This window comes from Papaver somniferum, chromosome 8 (assembly GCF_003573695.1).
Source record: "Papaver somniferum cultivar HN1 chromosome 8, ASM357369v1, whole genome shotgun sequence".
NCBI lineage: Eukaryota > Viridiplantae > Streptophyta > Magnoliopsida > Ranunculales > Papaveraceae > Papaver > Papaver somniferum.
Genome location: NC_039365.1, coordinates 107950758 through 107967227, shown reverse-complemented (window position 1 = coordinate 107967227; position 16470 = coordinate 107950758).

Genomic DNA, 16470 nt, shown 5'->3' with positions numbered 1-16470 from the left:
GACCTTGACTTTGGCCCTTAGACCACGAAAGGTTCGGATGGTTTCTCCAACCAGGATTATAGGTTTCTGAATATGGGTCAATCTTTTGACGGTTATCAAATCTAGTGTTATTATAAAGAGCATTGGCCTGCTCTTCAATATTCTGGCCTTCCCAAAAAGGCTCCACTCTACCACTAGTCTGGCCCACTTCTAAGGCTTCTAACCTTTTTGCTATAGCAGCAATTTTGGCATCTGATTCATAGCCTCCTTCTACCCTATTAACGTTTCCTCTACTTAAAAGAATTGTTTTCTGGGGTGCCCTACTATTTTCCCATTGCTGGGTTTTTTCGGCGATTTCATTAAAAAATTCCATCGCCGCATCAACAGTTTGGTTTTCAAATCCACCAGTGCATAGAGACTCAACCATGGTCGTTGTGGAATAATCTAAACCCTCATAAAGGATCTGAACTATCCTAACCTTTTCTAAACCATGATGAGGACACTGGGATAATAAATTATTGAACCTTTCCAAATACCTATATAAAGATTCTCCCTCTTGTTGTGAAAATGTGCATATTTGCGTCCTAATAGACGATGTTTTGTGCCTAGGGAAAAACTTATTGAAAAAGGCAGATGTAAGTTGTTCATATGTCTCAATTGACTCGGAGTCCAAATATACAGCCACGACTTGGCCTTATCTTTCAGGGAAAATGGGAATAACCTAAGTTTCAAAGCATTATCATCTAAGCCTCTAATTCTTAGAATACTACAAATTTCCTCAAAATCCTGATAGACGCATTTATGTGTCTAATATGTCTCTATTGTATGTATTGTTAGTGCTCAATTTTGTATTTATTGTGTTCTTTTATGTCCTTGTAGGAATTTTTAGAGAAATAAGCCCTTGCGGCGAAATGGGATCAAAAAGCAGTGTTTTACACCCCGGAGAAATGTATCGTAGGCACCCCAGAAATGTCCCGGAGGAACCCATAAAAATTACTATTTCAACCCAAAAATTACTATTTCCACCCAAGCTCTGGTTAAGGGGCATCCATCTTCTCTTTAAATTCAAAAACAACTTTTTGGCGGGAAAAATATATTCAAATATGGCAGATTTGTGATCGAGAAAATGAAGGTGTTTTAGTGCGATTCAACCGCTGAAATTTGGTGGGAAGTTGTGATATGGGATAGGGAACACATTGTGGGCATCAGATTCGATCGGAATTGGCTGGAAATCCTGGTTTGAGTCACGAGCTCAAAACTGAGCAACGTGTCCTGTAACACGAGTTTGATTGTGTGTTTGCCATGCATGGAATGTTTTGGAGGAGTTCGATGACTTCGGAGGCGTGGGGAAGGTTAACTAGAGCATGCAGGATCAAAGTTTACGTGTGTAGAAGCCAAAAATGGAAATTATTGTTAAATATGGGCAGCGAGCAATGACGGGATTAATGGAAGATTATACGGTGTTATGGTCGGATATTTTTGTTCTAAAACACTATAAATACAAGGATAAAGAGTTTAGAAGAGTTGGAGAGTCTTTGGGAGAGTTTAGGAGCCGAGAAGAATCGAAAGAAAGTCACGCAGGAGAAAAGCTTGCTGCTGGTGCAAGGAAGAACACGAAGAACATAATTCCCTCAGGGACACTCGTTGATTAGTGTCGCTTAATTGCGACAATACTCAATTCCTTTCCCTGACTTCGGAACAACAACACCTCTGTTGTATCGTTCTTTTTGAACGCTCTATATGTGTCGCAAACACTATTGTAAACCGTTTTTCTCCATTTTTTCTTGATTGTAAACAACTTTTGAGTATCAACGAATCAATTTGAGAGGTTTTTCATCATGAGTAGCTAAACCCAATCCCAGGGGTGACGGAGGAAGCCATTCTTCCAAAAGTTATGTGGTAAAATTTATTTAAATTTATTTATGCAACTCTTTTATGATTAATTGCACCGAATAAAAATGGAGTAAATGATTTTTATTAATCAATTGTGTTTTCTCTTGATGGAGTATGCTTAGTAAATTGCTTTTGATACTTCATGCTCGCGATTAACAGTGGATGTTTTCAAAATCTAATTTAGGCAATGATTAGAATCACAATTTCCTTTGAATGGAGTTATATTGTCTAGAATTACATGATAAGAATTGTTATTGAATCACATAAATTTTGGTGAATGGTGGAATCCTGATCCCCGGTAAAAATTCTCTCCCATATTTTGTTAATATTGTGCATATAAAATTATTTATTTATTTTTATTAAGTCAAAAAAAAAATTATCCTTCACAAATCCGAGAGTTTGAACCTTCACTACTACAACCCCCGAAAAATCTCTAATCATTTTGGCGCCGCCGACGCGGATTTGTGTTTAGGTAGAATTTTTAGGTTTTTACTATTATTTGTTCCTTTTTACGTTTCTTTTTGTGTCTTTGATTTACAGGTTCGAAGTGGAATACTAAGGACTTGGGAACAAAAAGCTTAAAGCTAAAAGAGAAGAAAAAAAAAAGACATAATATTTTTTTTTAGGATTTAATTTTTTTTTTTTTGTATATAGCTTTTATTTATTTTTTTTAGAATTTGTAAATAGGCTTTATTTGTCATAATTTTTGTAATTTTTGGACTTTTTTTTTATTTGGACTTTATTCTGGACTTTGGACATTATTTTTATTTATTTTAAACCCTACGGAAGGGTTATATATATAAAAAAAATTAAATATAAACTGTTTGCAGGGAAGGACGACGATTACTATATCGTCTCGGCCCCTCGGGTTCGTACATGACATAGGAGTCGTGGCCCGAGTCGACTTCAACGGTTCATCCCCCGTCTGGTACGGGAGGTAAGTCCATCGAAACACTCGCGAATCTCCTGTAAGCGAGTTACTGTATTCCGTAAGGTGATTCATTGATTGAGGACGAATTTGGACTGTTTTTAAATTCCTAGTAAATGGCAAGGCCTGGCCAATACAAGATAAGGGTTCGGATTTCATCACCGCTCCCTTCTTGCCCGCCTTAGGAAAACGAAACCTAACGCGAACTCAAGCTTAACATTTGATTAGAACGAGACCGATAGGGTAACGCGCTTATTAGGAAAATTTTTCGAAGTATATTGGTTACTTTCTTAAGCACACCTCGAAGTTCATGATGGTTTCTGTGAGTTGAATGCGTGACTGCGCCGCCTTGTGATAGCGGTGAGGCCTTGGGTATCAAAGCTCCACTAAGCTTCCCTCGCCTCGATTCAACTTACATGAGCTCGGATTGATTCCAGAGGGGTTTGCTCAAATTGCAACGAATTCCCTTTCGAAAGATAGAAGCTGGTCTAGAAACAATCTAAGTGGAGCCATCATGCATTTTGTTTACTAGATTTTATAGGTTTGATTTGGTCGAGTCAGCCTTGTTTGTGATTGTGTAGAATTCCCTTGCAATTAAGAATGTCGAAATGGTATGATAGAAGCCAATACAATGAGTATCGACCTGAATTTGAATATGGACATCATCCTTTTTATGACCATGTTGGGAATAGTGGTTGGGAACGCCATCCTTTGGAAGGATATGGGTCATACCCTGGTAAGCCCAATTACTATCCACACATGCATCAGTCTTACGAGCAAGAAGATTATAGTACGAGTTCTTCTTCTCTAGAGGATACAATCAAACTATTGAAAAGTAGTCCTTTTTATGATCTCTCTGTTCCTATTCCTCCTTTAGAAGAGTCCCTCAGGAAGTTAGCTGAGTCGACGCGTAAGTTAGCTGAGATGAATAGTATAATTATAGACGAAAGAACTACAATAATGAGTGAACCTTCTTTAGAAGACCACCTCAAGCGGATAGCTGAGACGAACGAAAGAATTTCTCGAAATTACTTGAATTGCCAATATAGTGTATCCAATAATACCCTTGAGAATGAAGATAGTTATTCACATAATCAAGATGACGAGGTTAGAATTGGTAATACTACTTGTTTTGATGAGGTTCGACCTTTTTCATGTTATTATAATGAGGACTGTGATGAGGATAGTATTGATGAAGAATCTGAAATATGTAGGCATAGTGATCAGGAGTCTAGTAATCCAATTGAGCTGTATAGTGATTATATTATTTCTAATTCAAATCCAAATAATTTTTATGATTATTCACCTATTCAAAAGGACGAGGATTTGATTAGGGATACCACCGTTTTAGACGATGTAGATTTTCCTTTTGATTACGAAGCCGATAGTGGTTTAGAGGAACGAGTTCATTTCGAAAATACTGTTTTAGAGTCTAACGACTTAGAAACAATAGTCTTGGAAGAAGAAGATAGACCCGTAGAGATGAGTAAAGATGCAATACCTGATAATAACTTAGAAAAATCTCTTGAATATTTTAAGGACTCTAAAGATACGGAAATTCAAGAAATAATTAGAGGTCTATCTAGAGACACTGAAAACTCTAAGTTTGGGGGTGATTATCACTTCCCTAGTACCTTACCTTTAACTCTCAGAAAGTCCCCACACTTAGGACTTGATATCTGTGCCTCGACCATTTTACAAGATTACCTTCATACTCGTTTTCCCGAGCCTAATGATGTCCATGAAGGAGTTCAGTTATTAGAAACCCATCCTCTGGTTGATGTGGTTTTCCCAGGCTATGATACCCAGATTGACTTTGTTTTCCCACCAAATAGTTTTCTTCCAACTGTGGGAACGTTTCAAATGAGTCGAATATTAAGTTCTGAGACTAAGCCTAAGTACTTTAGGTTAATAGAATCGACACATTTTCCTAAGAATGACTACTATTCTCACTGTGGTCAACTATGTAAGTCATATCTGATTGACTTAGAGGATCCACAATTATTTAGGTTATTACTTCGTGATTCTAAGTTCGTATTTGAGTTTTTACAGACTCTAAGACCTAGTGATTCGGATCCCATCTATGAAGAAACGCAGCCAATGAAAATATTTTATTTAGACCCTTTCATAGAACCTGAACCACAATTAGATATAAATATCTTAATCAGGAAACTAGGTAAGGGCATGCTATTCTTGTCCACTTTCTTCGTTCATTGCAGTTTCCTTTGGTCATCTCTATTTAGTTTTGAAGACCCACAGTTATTTCGACTGTTACTTTATGGTTCGAGTTGACTAATACTTTCCTAAGTCTGGCTGAAGACTTTAAACTTAGCACTTCTTGGGAGGTAACCCAATCTCATGCAACCCGGTAATATCCTTCCTTCACTCTTTTGCTTCAAATAGTAACTGTCTCTCCTTGTTCATGCTTTTAATTTCATCTTTAGAACATTGAGGACAATGTTAATTTTAAGTTTGCGGGTATGGGAGAAACTTTTTAGTTGCAATAAATAAACTCCAGAGCCTAGAAATTTACGCCTATTAAGGATAACACTAACCAATCTAAGTGGATGGAAACATTTTTGTTTTAGGAGTCGAGGAACCAATCTGACTAGATGGAAACATCTATAGAGTCTATTCATAAAAGAACAGAGCTCAGGTGTTAGAATTAACATGATAGTTTCGCCATATCTCGTCGAGTCCTTTTCACTTTCTATTTTTAGTTTTATTTTACTTCAAGTGATTTGGTGGGGCACACGATTCAAGTTGTTACCTTTGCTAGGGTGAAATAGAGTGACTGAGTTACCTTTTCAAAAAAAAAAAAAAATTAGACCAGACCAGTAGATCAATCGGAATAAATACTAACACTTGGATAGCAATATGTGTGTGTTCTCCATGTCTTCCTCGCCTAAACAAGCGTGGAATGCAGGATACACGGGAATCACCATGTAATCTGCTGACAAGAAACATGCGCTTCGGTCCACAAGGTCCAATCATGTTGTTAGTTCTTAAATAAATGTGTGTTTAATAAAGTCGACCACTGGTACCCTTGCATATGCCAGTTGTGTTGACCTAGAGTTAGGATTATTAACCACTGGTTCCCTTGTATATGCCAGTGTGTTAATATTAGTCAGACCGTATCTCAGTCATTTAGGTTAGGTTCATCTTGGCAGAGCCCTTCAGACAGATATGGGAAACACCGTCGCTTTCAACCATCTACATTTTTCTTTTTCCATCTTCTTAATCTTTTTCATGTGATTAGTCCTGACTCCGAGTATGATGTCCATCGTGAAACTATCTTAGTAGAGCTCTGTCGCTTATATGAATTTTTAGTATGCTTGAGTGCAAACTCGTGTACACAATTGGAATTTCGCATCAGGTTCTTCCTCTTAGAGTAATAATTGTATGCCAACCAAGGAGGTTCTTTAGTGCTTCCAAGGTTTTGCGTAGATAGCTAGGTATGGAGTAAGGTTTTGTGGGTAAACCTCTGGTAACCCTCCGGAGACACACTCCGCCACTAGGGCCACCTAGGGGTTCAAATGATTTTCCTTTCTAGAATAAATTTGCTCGGAGGACTAGCAAATAATAAGTTTGGGGGTGTTGATAGACGCATTTATGTGTCTAATATGTCTCTATTGTATGTATTGTTAGTGCTCAATTTTGTATTTATTGTGTTCTTTTATGTCCTTGTAGGAATTTTTAGAGAAATAAGCCCTTGCGGCGAAATGTGATCAAAAAGCAGTGTTTTACACCCCGGAGAAATGTATCGTAGGCACCCCAGAAATGCACCGGAAGCATCCCAGAAATGTCCCGGAGGAACCCATAAAAATTACTATTTCCACCCAAAAATTACTATTTCCACCCAATTGCTATTCGCACCCAAGCTCTGGTTAAGGGGCATCCATCTTCTCTTTAAATTCAAAAACAACTTTTTGGCGGGAAAAATATATTCAAAACTGGCAGATTTGTGATCGAGAAAATGAAGGTGTTTTAGTGCGATTCAACCGCTGAAATTTGGTGGGAAGTTGTGATATGGGATAGGGAACACATTGTGGGCATCAGATTCGATCGGAATTGGCTGGAAATCCTGGTTTGAGTCACGAGCTCAAAACTGAGCAACGTGTCCTGTAACACGAGTTTGATTGTGTGTTTGCCATGCATGGAGTGTTTTGGAGGAGTTCGATGACTTCGGAGGCGTGGGGAAGGTTAACTAGAGCGTGCAGGATCAAAGTTTACGTGTGTAGAAGCCAAAAATGGAAATTATTGTTAAATATGGGCAGCGAGCAATGACGGGATTAATGGGAGATTATACGGTGTTATGGTCGGATATTTTTGTTCTAAAACACTATAAATACAAGGCTAAAGAGTTTAGAAGAGTTGGAGAGTCTTTGGGAGAGTTTAGGAGCCGAGAAGAATCGAAAGAAAGTCACGCAGGAGAAAAGCTTGCTGCTGGTGCAAGGAAGAACACGAAGAACATAATGCCCTCAGGGACAGTCGTTGATTAGTGTCGCTTAATTGCGACAATACTCAATTCCTTTCCCCGACTTCGGAACAACAACACCTCTGTTGTATCGTTCTTTTTGAACGCTCTATATGTGTCGCAAACACTATTGTAAACCGTTTTTCTCCATTTTTTCTTGATTGTAAACAACTTTTGAGTATCAACGAATCAATTTGAGAGGTTTTTCATCATGAGTAGCTAAACCCAATCCCAGGGGTGACGGAGGAAGCCATTCTTCCAAAAGTTATGTGGTAAAATTTATTTAAATTTATTTATGCAACTCTTTTATGATTAATTGCACCGAATAAAAATGGAGTAAATGATTTTTATTAATCAATTGTGTTTTCTCTTGATGGAGTATGCTTAGTAAATTGCTTTTGATACTTCATGCTCGCGATTAACAATGGATGTTTTCAAAATCTAATTTAGGCAATGATTAGAATCACAATTTCCTTTGAATGGAGTTATATTGTCTAGAATTACATGATAAGAATTGTTATTGAATCACATAAATTTTGGTGAATGGTGGAATCCTGATCCCCGGTAAAAATTCTCTCCCATATTTTGTTAATATTGTGCATATAAAATTATTTATTTATTTTTATTAAGTCAAAAAAAAATTTATCCTTCACAAATCCGAGAGTTTGAACCTTCACTACTACAACCCCCGAAAAATCTCTAATCAAATCCCTAACATGGTAATAAGGGTTTTCATTTTCTTTCCCTAAAAAGATTGGGAGCATCTGTAAGGTCCCAGGTTTCAGTTCATAGGGTGCCTCCGTTTCAGCTAACTTAATACACGAAGGACGAGTAGTCCTAGTTGGATTCAACAAAGCTTTCAAAGTTGCCATTTCTGGCGCTATCGGAGCAACTGGGATTCTCTCCTCAGTCAAAGGACGTTCAAAAACAGACTCTTCAAAAGTCGGACTTTCTAGATTAAGGTAATCGAGACGCTTCGAACTACTAGGTTTCTCTTTAACAAATCTACCTAGTGCGTCTCTTTTACCTTCAGACATACAATAGAATTTTCTAAATTGGAAGGGTAAGCAAACACAGATCAAGGCCGACTCAACCAAATCAAACCTATTGATTTCTAGCAAACAAAAAGCATGATGGCTCCGCTTAGATTGTTTCTATACCAGCTTCTAATCCTTCGAACGGGAATTCGTTACAATTTAAGCAAATCCCTCTGGAATCGATCCGAGTTAACGTAAGTTGAATAGAGGCGATGGAAGCTCGGTGGAGCTTTGATACCCAAGGCCTCACCGGTATTACAAGGCGGCGCAGTCACACATTCAACTTACAGAAACTGTCAAGAACTTCGAAGTATGCTTAAAAGAGTAACCAATATTTTTCGAATGACTTTCCTGTTAAGCTCGTTACCCTATCGGTCTCGTTCTAGTCAAAATTTTAGGCTTAGGTTCGCGTAGGTTACGTGTTCCTAAAGCGGGCAAGAAGAGAACGGTGATGAAATCCGAACCCTTATCTTGTATGGCCAGGCCTTGCCCTTTACTAGAAAAATAAATGTCTATATTCAGTCCTCAACATATATGCATACGAAGGAGTCCAGTAACTCGCTGACAGGGGATTCACGAGTGTTTAGAATCTTACCTCCCGTTCCAGACGGGGGATGAATCGGTTGTAGTCGACTCGGGCCACTGACTCCGATGTCTAGTGTACGAACCCAAGATGCAGAGAAAATATCGTAATTGTCCTCCTTCTCTACAAACAGTTTATATTTAAAGTACCCTTCCGTAGGGTAATAAAAAAAAATAATGTCCCAAAGTCCAAAAGTCCAAAAAATAAAGAAAAATTACAAAAATAATAAACCCTGATACAGTTTTTTTTTAAATTAAATAAACAAACCCTAAACTAAAATTGTCTAAAATAAAATTGTCTTCTTTTCTGTTCTTTTTGCTTTAATCTTTAGCTCCAAGTCTTTATGAAATCACCAAACTCCTTGTCTCAATTTTTTTTATGATCCAGAACCTGTAGACACAAGATAAATACCCAAAAACATAAAAAAGGACAAAAATAATAAAAAAAAATAAAAAAAATAAAAAAATAAAAAAAATAAAAAATAAAAAAAATCTAAAACCCTAAAAACAAGTCCGCGTCGGCGGCGCCAAAAATTGATGTGATTTGTAGATAGTGGTAAAAGTGGTTCGATTCTCAGACTTGTGAAGGATATTAATTAGACTTAAATTCTAATATTAAAATAGAAAATTCACTGAAAATTATAGCAAACTCAATCAAAGTTGATATCAATATTAAAAGAACACTGAGGCTAAGATTCCACTATTTTCCAAGTTTAAGGTGATTTAATCCAATCTTTGTATTCATGCAATTTTCTTGTTCAATTTGATTCTCACTATTGCAACAAGTAGATTTTCAAAAGCAATAATTGTAAATACCAAGCATGAAGCACCAAGAATCTATAAACTAAGCATACTCCATCAAAATAGATCACAATCACTCAAATAAAAATGATATTCAATAATAGTCTAAGGCAAATAATCATAATAATAATTGCAATAAATTAAATTAAATAGATTGTACCGCTTTTTGTTGGAAAAATAGCTTCCTCTATCGCCTCAACAATGGGGTTTAGATCCTCATATAAAAAACAGGTTCACAATAATAAATCATGGCTCAAAAGGTGGTTTTATTGAAGAGAATATATAAAACAGAAATCTGCAATGGTGCATAGATGTTACAGAAGTCACCGTTACAGTTGGTGTGGCAATACTGAAGATATACGTTACTAATCAACTGCTACAGTATCAGAAATTTAATACCCTAGAATACGATTGTCCTGCACAGCTTAATGTTCTTCAGCTGTTAAACAACGACACTGTTCTGCGACTGTTTCCCGTGCATCAATGTTCTTCGCGTTCTTCCTCTTCAGCAGCAGCAGCAGAAACAGAGTTTGATAAAACTCTGATTTCTTCTTCTCTAGCTCTCCTCAGGTCCCCAAACTCCCGACACCCCTTATATATGACCCAAACAATCTATTTATATCAAAAATACCGATTAAATCTCTCTCAAATCTTCCAAAATCTCTTTCCTTCTCTTCACGACCAAGTTTTGGCAATTTCTTGTTTTAGAATTTCTACGCGTTTCTGAGCTTTCCTTTTTATTCTAAACTCTTCCTTAGATAAATACAAATCTTTGGGAAGGTTTACAGCACTTTAATCTCTCTAAAATTCCCTAAAACAGGTCACACACGTGACTTTCCATATTTTCTTTTGTGATAAAAATCCGTCGATTGAGCCCAGTCTAATCGATTTCAACACCCATATCAAATTTCTAGACCCATAAGGAGTTTATCCTATGAAAATAAGAGGTTTAATCGACTTCAAACTCCTCCAAATCAGGAACCCTAAAATCTGTTCTTCACTGCACCTACTTTCCCGCCAAAACTTGGTTTTTGAAATGTTGAAGATGGTTGCCCCTTATCCAGGGCCCCTTAGTAATTAGGTTACCCCTTATCCAAAGTGAGAGTCCGAATAGCAAATGTCCTCCGGGTGCTTTCCTACAACTTTTCGAGCCAATTTTCCAAAAATGTTTATTGGCCAAAAATACCTACAAATAAATAAAACACCATAATAAGTACAAAAATGAGCCCTAACAATATATAGAATCGAGACAAATCGGACACAAAAATGTGTCTATCAAGTAGTGAGTGTTGAGTAATTTACACGTCTCAACACTAAGCGAAAGGATGTGTTGAGGTAGCATGCCTAGCAACACAGTAGTGAGTGTTGAGGAATTTACACGTCTCAACACTAAGAGGAAGGATGTGTTGAGGAAGCATGCCTAGCAAGACAGTAGTGAGTGTTGAGGAATTTACACGTCTCAACACTAAGAGAAAAAAATATGTTGAGGCAGTTCGCCTGGCAACACGGCGGTGCGTGTTGAGGAAATTTCATGTCTCAACACTAAGAGGAAAAATGTGTTGAGGCAGTTTTCCTGGCAACACAACGGTGAGTGTTGAGGAAATTTCACGTCTCAACACTAATAGGAAAGATGTGTTGAGGCAGTTTGCTTGGAAACACAGTGGTGATTGTTGAAGAAATTTCACGTCTCAACACTAAGAGGAAAAATGTGTTGAGGCAGTTTGCCTGGCAACACAGCGGTGAGTGTTGAGTAATTTTCTCGTCTCAACACTAAGAGGAAGGACGTGTTGAGGAAGAAGGCCTAGCAACACAGTAGTGAGTGTTGAGGAAATTTCATGTCTCAACACTAAGAGGAGAAATGTGTTGAGGCAGTTTTTCTGGAAACACAGCGGTGAGTATTGAGGAATTTTCACGTCTTATCACCAAGAGGAAGGATGTGTTGAGGAAGCATGCCTAGCAACAGAGTAGTGAGTGTTGAGGAAATTTCACGTCTCAACACTAAGAGAAAAAATGTGTTGAGGCAGTTTGCCTGGCAACACAACAATGAGTGTTGAGGAAATTTCACGTCTCAGCACTAAGAGGAAAGATGTGTTGAGGCAGTTTGCCTGGCAACACAGTAGTGAGTGTTGAGGAATTTACACGTCTCAACACTAAGCGGAAGGATGTGTTAAGGAAGCATGCCTAGCAACACAGTAGTGAGTGTTGAGGAATTTACACGTCTCAACCCTAAGAGGAAGGATGTGTTGAGGAAGCATGCTTAGCAACGCAGTAGTGAGTGTTGAGGAATTTACACGTCTAAACACTAAAAGAAAAAATGTATTGAGGAAGTTTTCCTGGCAAGACAGTGGTGAGTGTTGAGGAAATTTCACGTCTCAACACTAAGAGGAAAAATGTGTTGAGGCAGTTTTCTTGGCAACACAGTGGTGAGTGTTGAGGAATTTTCACGTCTCAACACTAAGAGATTTAGAATTTTTTGATATGCCTAACAGATATAAAACATTTACTTTAGGGATAGTTACTTAGCTCTGTCTCCGCTAGGCACGTGCATGATTGGGCTTTAGGTGTATCAGGCTCTCCCGTGAGTAAGCAGCGTGACAAAAGTCCCCATGTGTAATTATCCTGAACTTATTTTCTCGCGGAAGATATGCTTCCATTGCATTCGTTGGTAAGGCGGTGACTGCGTTTAAACTTCTAAACCTGAAGGAGACTTCAGTCCCCAAGTGTAGCTTACTTTGATTGTACCACCTTGAATCCACGCCTCTGTGATTTGATACAAGTTTATTGTACTCTCCCGGATGGGATTCTTGGAACATCACATTAAGAAATATTCTTTGTAGTGGTTGATGCTATGGTGAAGCTCTAGCTGGTATCAACAAACGAGCAACAATGATTCTTGGCAGCATCTGTGATCAAAAGAGATTTGGATGGCAGCGATAAAAATCCTTGACAAGGAGGAGTGGCGGCTGCGGAACGAACCTTGGTAGGAACGAGTGGAGGCTTCTAGAGAGAACGTTGAAGCGTCTTCTGGAGAGAAACGTTGAAGAGGAGCGGCTTATGGAGGTGAGAAGTTGAAGCGGATCCTAGAGCGAAACATTGAAGCGGAGCGGCTTCTGGAGAGAACGTTGAAGCGGAGCGTCTTCTAGAGAGAAAAGTTGAAACGGCTCCTGTAGTAAAGTTCGAAGCGCCAACGCGACACGGCTGAGGGCTTGAAAATATATCTCGGCGCTGCACCTTGGAGAAATAAAAATCACACACACATGCTCCATCATAGATCACATGGTTTTGTGAAAAGAGTACCCAGAAAGCATTAATGCACAACTCCACCAATTGATGTTCGGTCACATTTGGTTTATTAAAATCTAACGCCCGAATTCTGAATCCCTTGACTAATCATTCGGATGTTCATTGTTTCGCCCCTTTTGAGTTGTGGCCATGTCCGTCTGAGCCTTAGCAAAAATTTCTTATATTTCCATCAAATCAGCAATGGTAATAAGGGGTTGGCTTCCTATGACTCCTCCGGTCTCTCGTCCTGATGGTGGAGTGACAACAACTCTGGTGACGACTAGGAGCGTCACACTTGAAGAAATAATGGGGGTGGCGGCAACGGCTTTGGCTCTGGTGATCGGAGGTGTAACGCCTGAAGGAATATTTTCCGCGCCGCTGGTGTTGACAGGTGGCGTATTAAGAGAAAAGATATGTTGAGACAGTTTGTCTGGAAAAACAGCGGTGAGTGTTGAGGAAATTTCACGTCTCAACACTAAGAGGAAAGATGTGTTAAAGCAGTTTGCCTGGCAACACAGTGGTGATTTTTGAGGAAATTTCAGGTCTCAACACTAAGAAGAAAAATGTGTTGAGGCAGTTTGCCTGGAAACACAACGGTGAGTGTTGAGGAACTTTCACGTCTCAACACTAAGAGGAAGGATGTGTTGTGGAAGCATGCCTAGCAACACAATAGTGAGTGTTGAGGAAATTTCACGTATCAACACTAAGAGGAGGAATGTGTTGAGGTAGTTTTCCTAGCAACACAGCGGTGAGTGTTAAGGAAATTTCACGTCTCAACACTAAGAGGAAAAATGTGTTCAGGCTGTTTTCCTGGCAACACAGCGGTGAGTGTTGAGGAAACTTCACATCTCAACACTAAGAGGAAAGATGTGTTGAGGCAGTTTTCCTGGCAACACAGTAGTGAGTGTTGAGGAAATTTCACGTTTCAACACTAAGAGGAAAAAATGTGTTGAGGCAGTTATCCTGGCAAAACAACGGTGAGTGTTGAGGAAATTTCACGTCACAACACTAAGAGGAAAGATGTGTTGAGGCAGTTTTCCTGGCAACACAGCGGTGAGTGTTGAGGAAATTTCACGTCTCAATACTAAGAGGAAAAATATGTCGAGGCAGTTTGCCTGGCAACACGGCGGTAAGTGTTGAGAAAATTTCACATCTCAACACTAAGAGGAAAAATGTGTTGAGGCAGTTTGCCTGGCAACACAGCGGTGAGTGTTGAGGAAATTTCACGTCTCGACACTAAGAGGAAAGATGTGTTGAGGCATTTTTCCTGGCAACACAGTAGTGAATGTTGAGGAATTTGCACGTCTCAATACTAAGCGGAAGGATGTGTTCAGGAAGCATGCCTAGCAACACAGTGGTGAGTGTTGAGGAATTTACAAGTCTTAACACTAAGAGAAAGGATGTGTTGAGGAAGCATTCCTAGCAACACAGTAGTGAGCGTTGAGGAATTTACACGTCTCAACACTAAAAGGAGAAAATGTGTTGAGGCAGTTTGCCTGGCAAGACAGCAGTGAGTGTTGAGGAAATTTTCATGTCTCAACACTAAGAGTAAAAATGTCCTGAGGCAGTTTTCCTGGCAACACAACGGTGAGTGTTAAGGAAATTTCACGTCTCAACACCAAGAGGAAAGATGTGTTGAGGCAGTTTTCCTAGCAACACAGTGGTGAGTGTTGAGGAAATTTCACGTCTCAACACTAAGAGGAGAAATGTGTTGAGGAAGTTTTCCTGGCAACACACCGGTGAGTGTTGAGGAATTTTCCCGTCTTAACACTAAGAGGAAGGATGTGTTGAGGAAGCATGCCAGCAACAAAGTAGTGAGTGTTGAGGAAATTTCACGTCTCAACACTAAGAGGAAAAACGTGTTGAGGCTGTTCTCCTAGCAACACAGCGGTGAGTGTTAAGGAAATTTCACGTCTCAGCACTAAGAGGAAAGATGTGTTGAGGCAGTTTTCCTTGCAACACAGTAGTGAGTGTTGAGGAATTTACACGTCTCAACACTAAGATGAAGGATGTGTTGAGCAAGCATGCCTAGCAACACAGTAGTGAGTGTTGAGGAATTTACACGTCTCAAAACTAAGAGGAAAAAATGTGTTGAGGCAGTTTGCTTGGCAACACAACGGTGAGTGTTGAGGAAATTTCATGTCTCAACACTAAGAGGAAAAATGTGTTGAGGCAGTTTTCCTGGCAACACAGCGGTGAGTGTTGAGGTAATTTCACGTCTCAACACCAAGAGGAAAGATGTGTTGAGGAAGTTTGTCTGGAAACACAGTGGTGAGTGTTGAGGAAATTTTACGTCTCAACACTAAGAGGAAAAATGTGTTGAGGCAGTTTGCCTTGCAACACAGCAGTGAGTGTTGAGAAATTTTCACGTCTTAACATTAAGAGGAAGGATGTGTTGAGGAAGCATGCCTAGTAACACAGTAGTGAGTGTTGAGGTAATTTCACGTCTCAACACTAAGAGGAAAAAGGTGTTGAAGAAGCATGCTTAGCAACACAGTAGTGATTTTTGAGGAAATTTCACGTCTCAACACTAAGAGGAAAAATGTCTTGAGGCAGTTTGCCTGGCAACACAGCGGTGAGTGTTGAGGAAATTTCACGTCTCAGCACTAAGAGTAAAGATGTGTTGAGGAAGTTTTCCTGGCAAGGCAGTAGTGAGTATTGAGGAATTTACACGTCTCAACACTAAGCGGAAGGATGTGTTGAGGAAGCATGCCTAGCAACACAGTAGTGAGTGTTGAGGAATTTACACGTATCAACATTAAGAGGAAGGATGTGTTGAGGAAGCATGCCTAGCAATACAGTAGTGAGTGTTGAGGAATTTACACATCTCAACACTAAGAGGAAAAAAATGTGTTGAGGCCGTTTTCCTGGCAACACATCGGTGAGTGTTGAGGAAATTTCACATCTCAATACTAAGAGGAAAAATATGTTGAGACAGTTTTCCTGGCAACATAACAGTGAGTTTTGAGGAAATTTCACGTCTCAACACTAAGAGGAATTTTGCCTGGCAACACAGTGGTGATTGTTGAGGAAATTTCACGTCTCAACACTAAGAGGAAAAATGTGTTGAGGCAGTTTGCCTGGAAACACAGCGGTGAGTGTTGAGGAATTTTCACGTCTAAACACTAAGAGGAAGGATGTGTTGAGGAAGCATGCCTAGAAACACAGTTGTGAGTGTTGAGGAATTTCCACGTCTCAACACTAAGAGGAAAAAATGTGTTGAGGAAGTTTTCCTGGAAACACAACGACGAGTGTTGAGGAAATTTCACGTCTCAACACTAAGAGGATGTGAATACCAATATTCTATGGAGCACATGTTATGATCTTAGTGGCCGCATACAATTCAACTGTGCAAACTTCGCTAGACAGAGAAGCCTGAGTAGCAAAGGATACCTCCGCAGATATACTTTATCTCATCCCAAGAAAGAAGGCCTAAACGGTTAAGATGAGAAGAGTAAAATCCTAGTCTACAAAGAGGCAGCTGGCGAAGG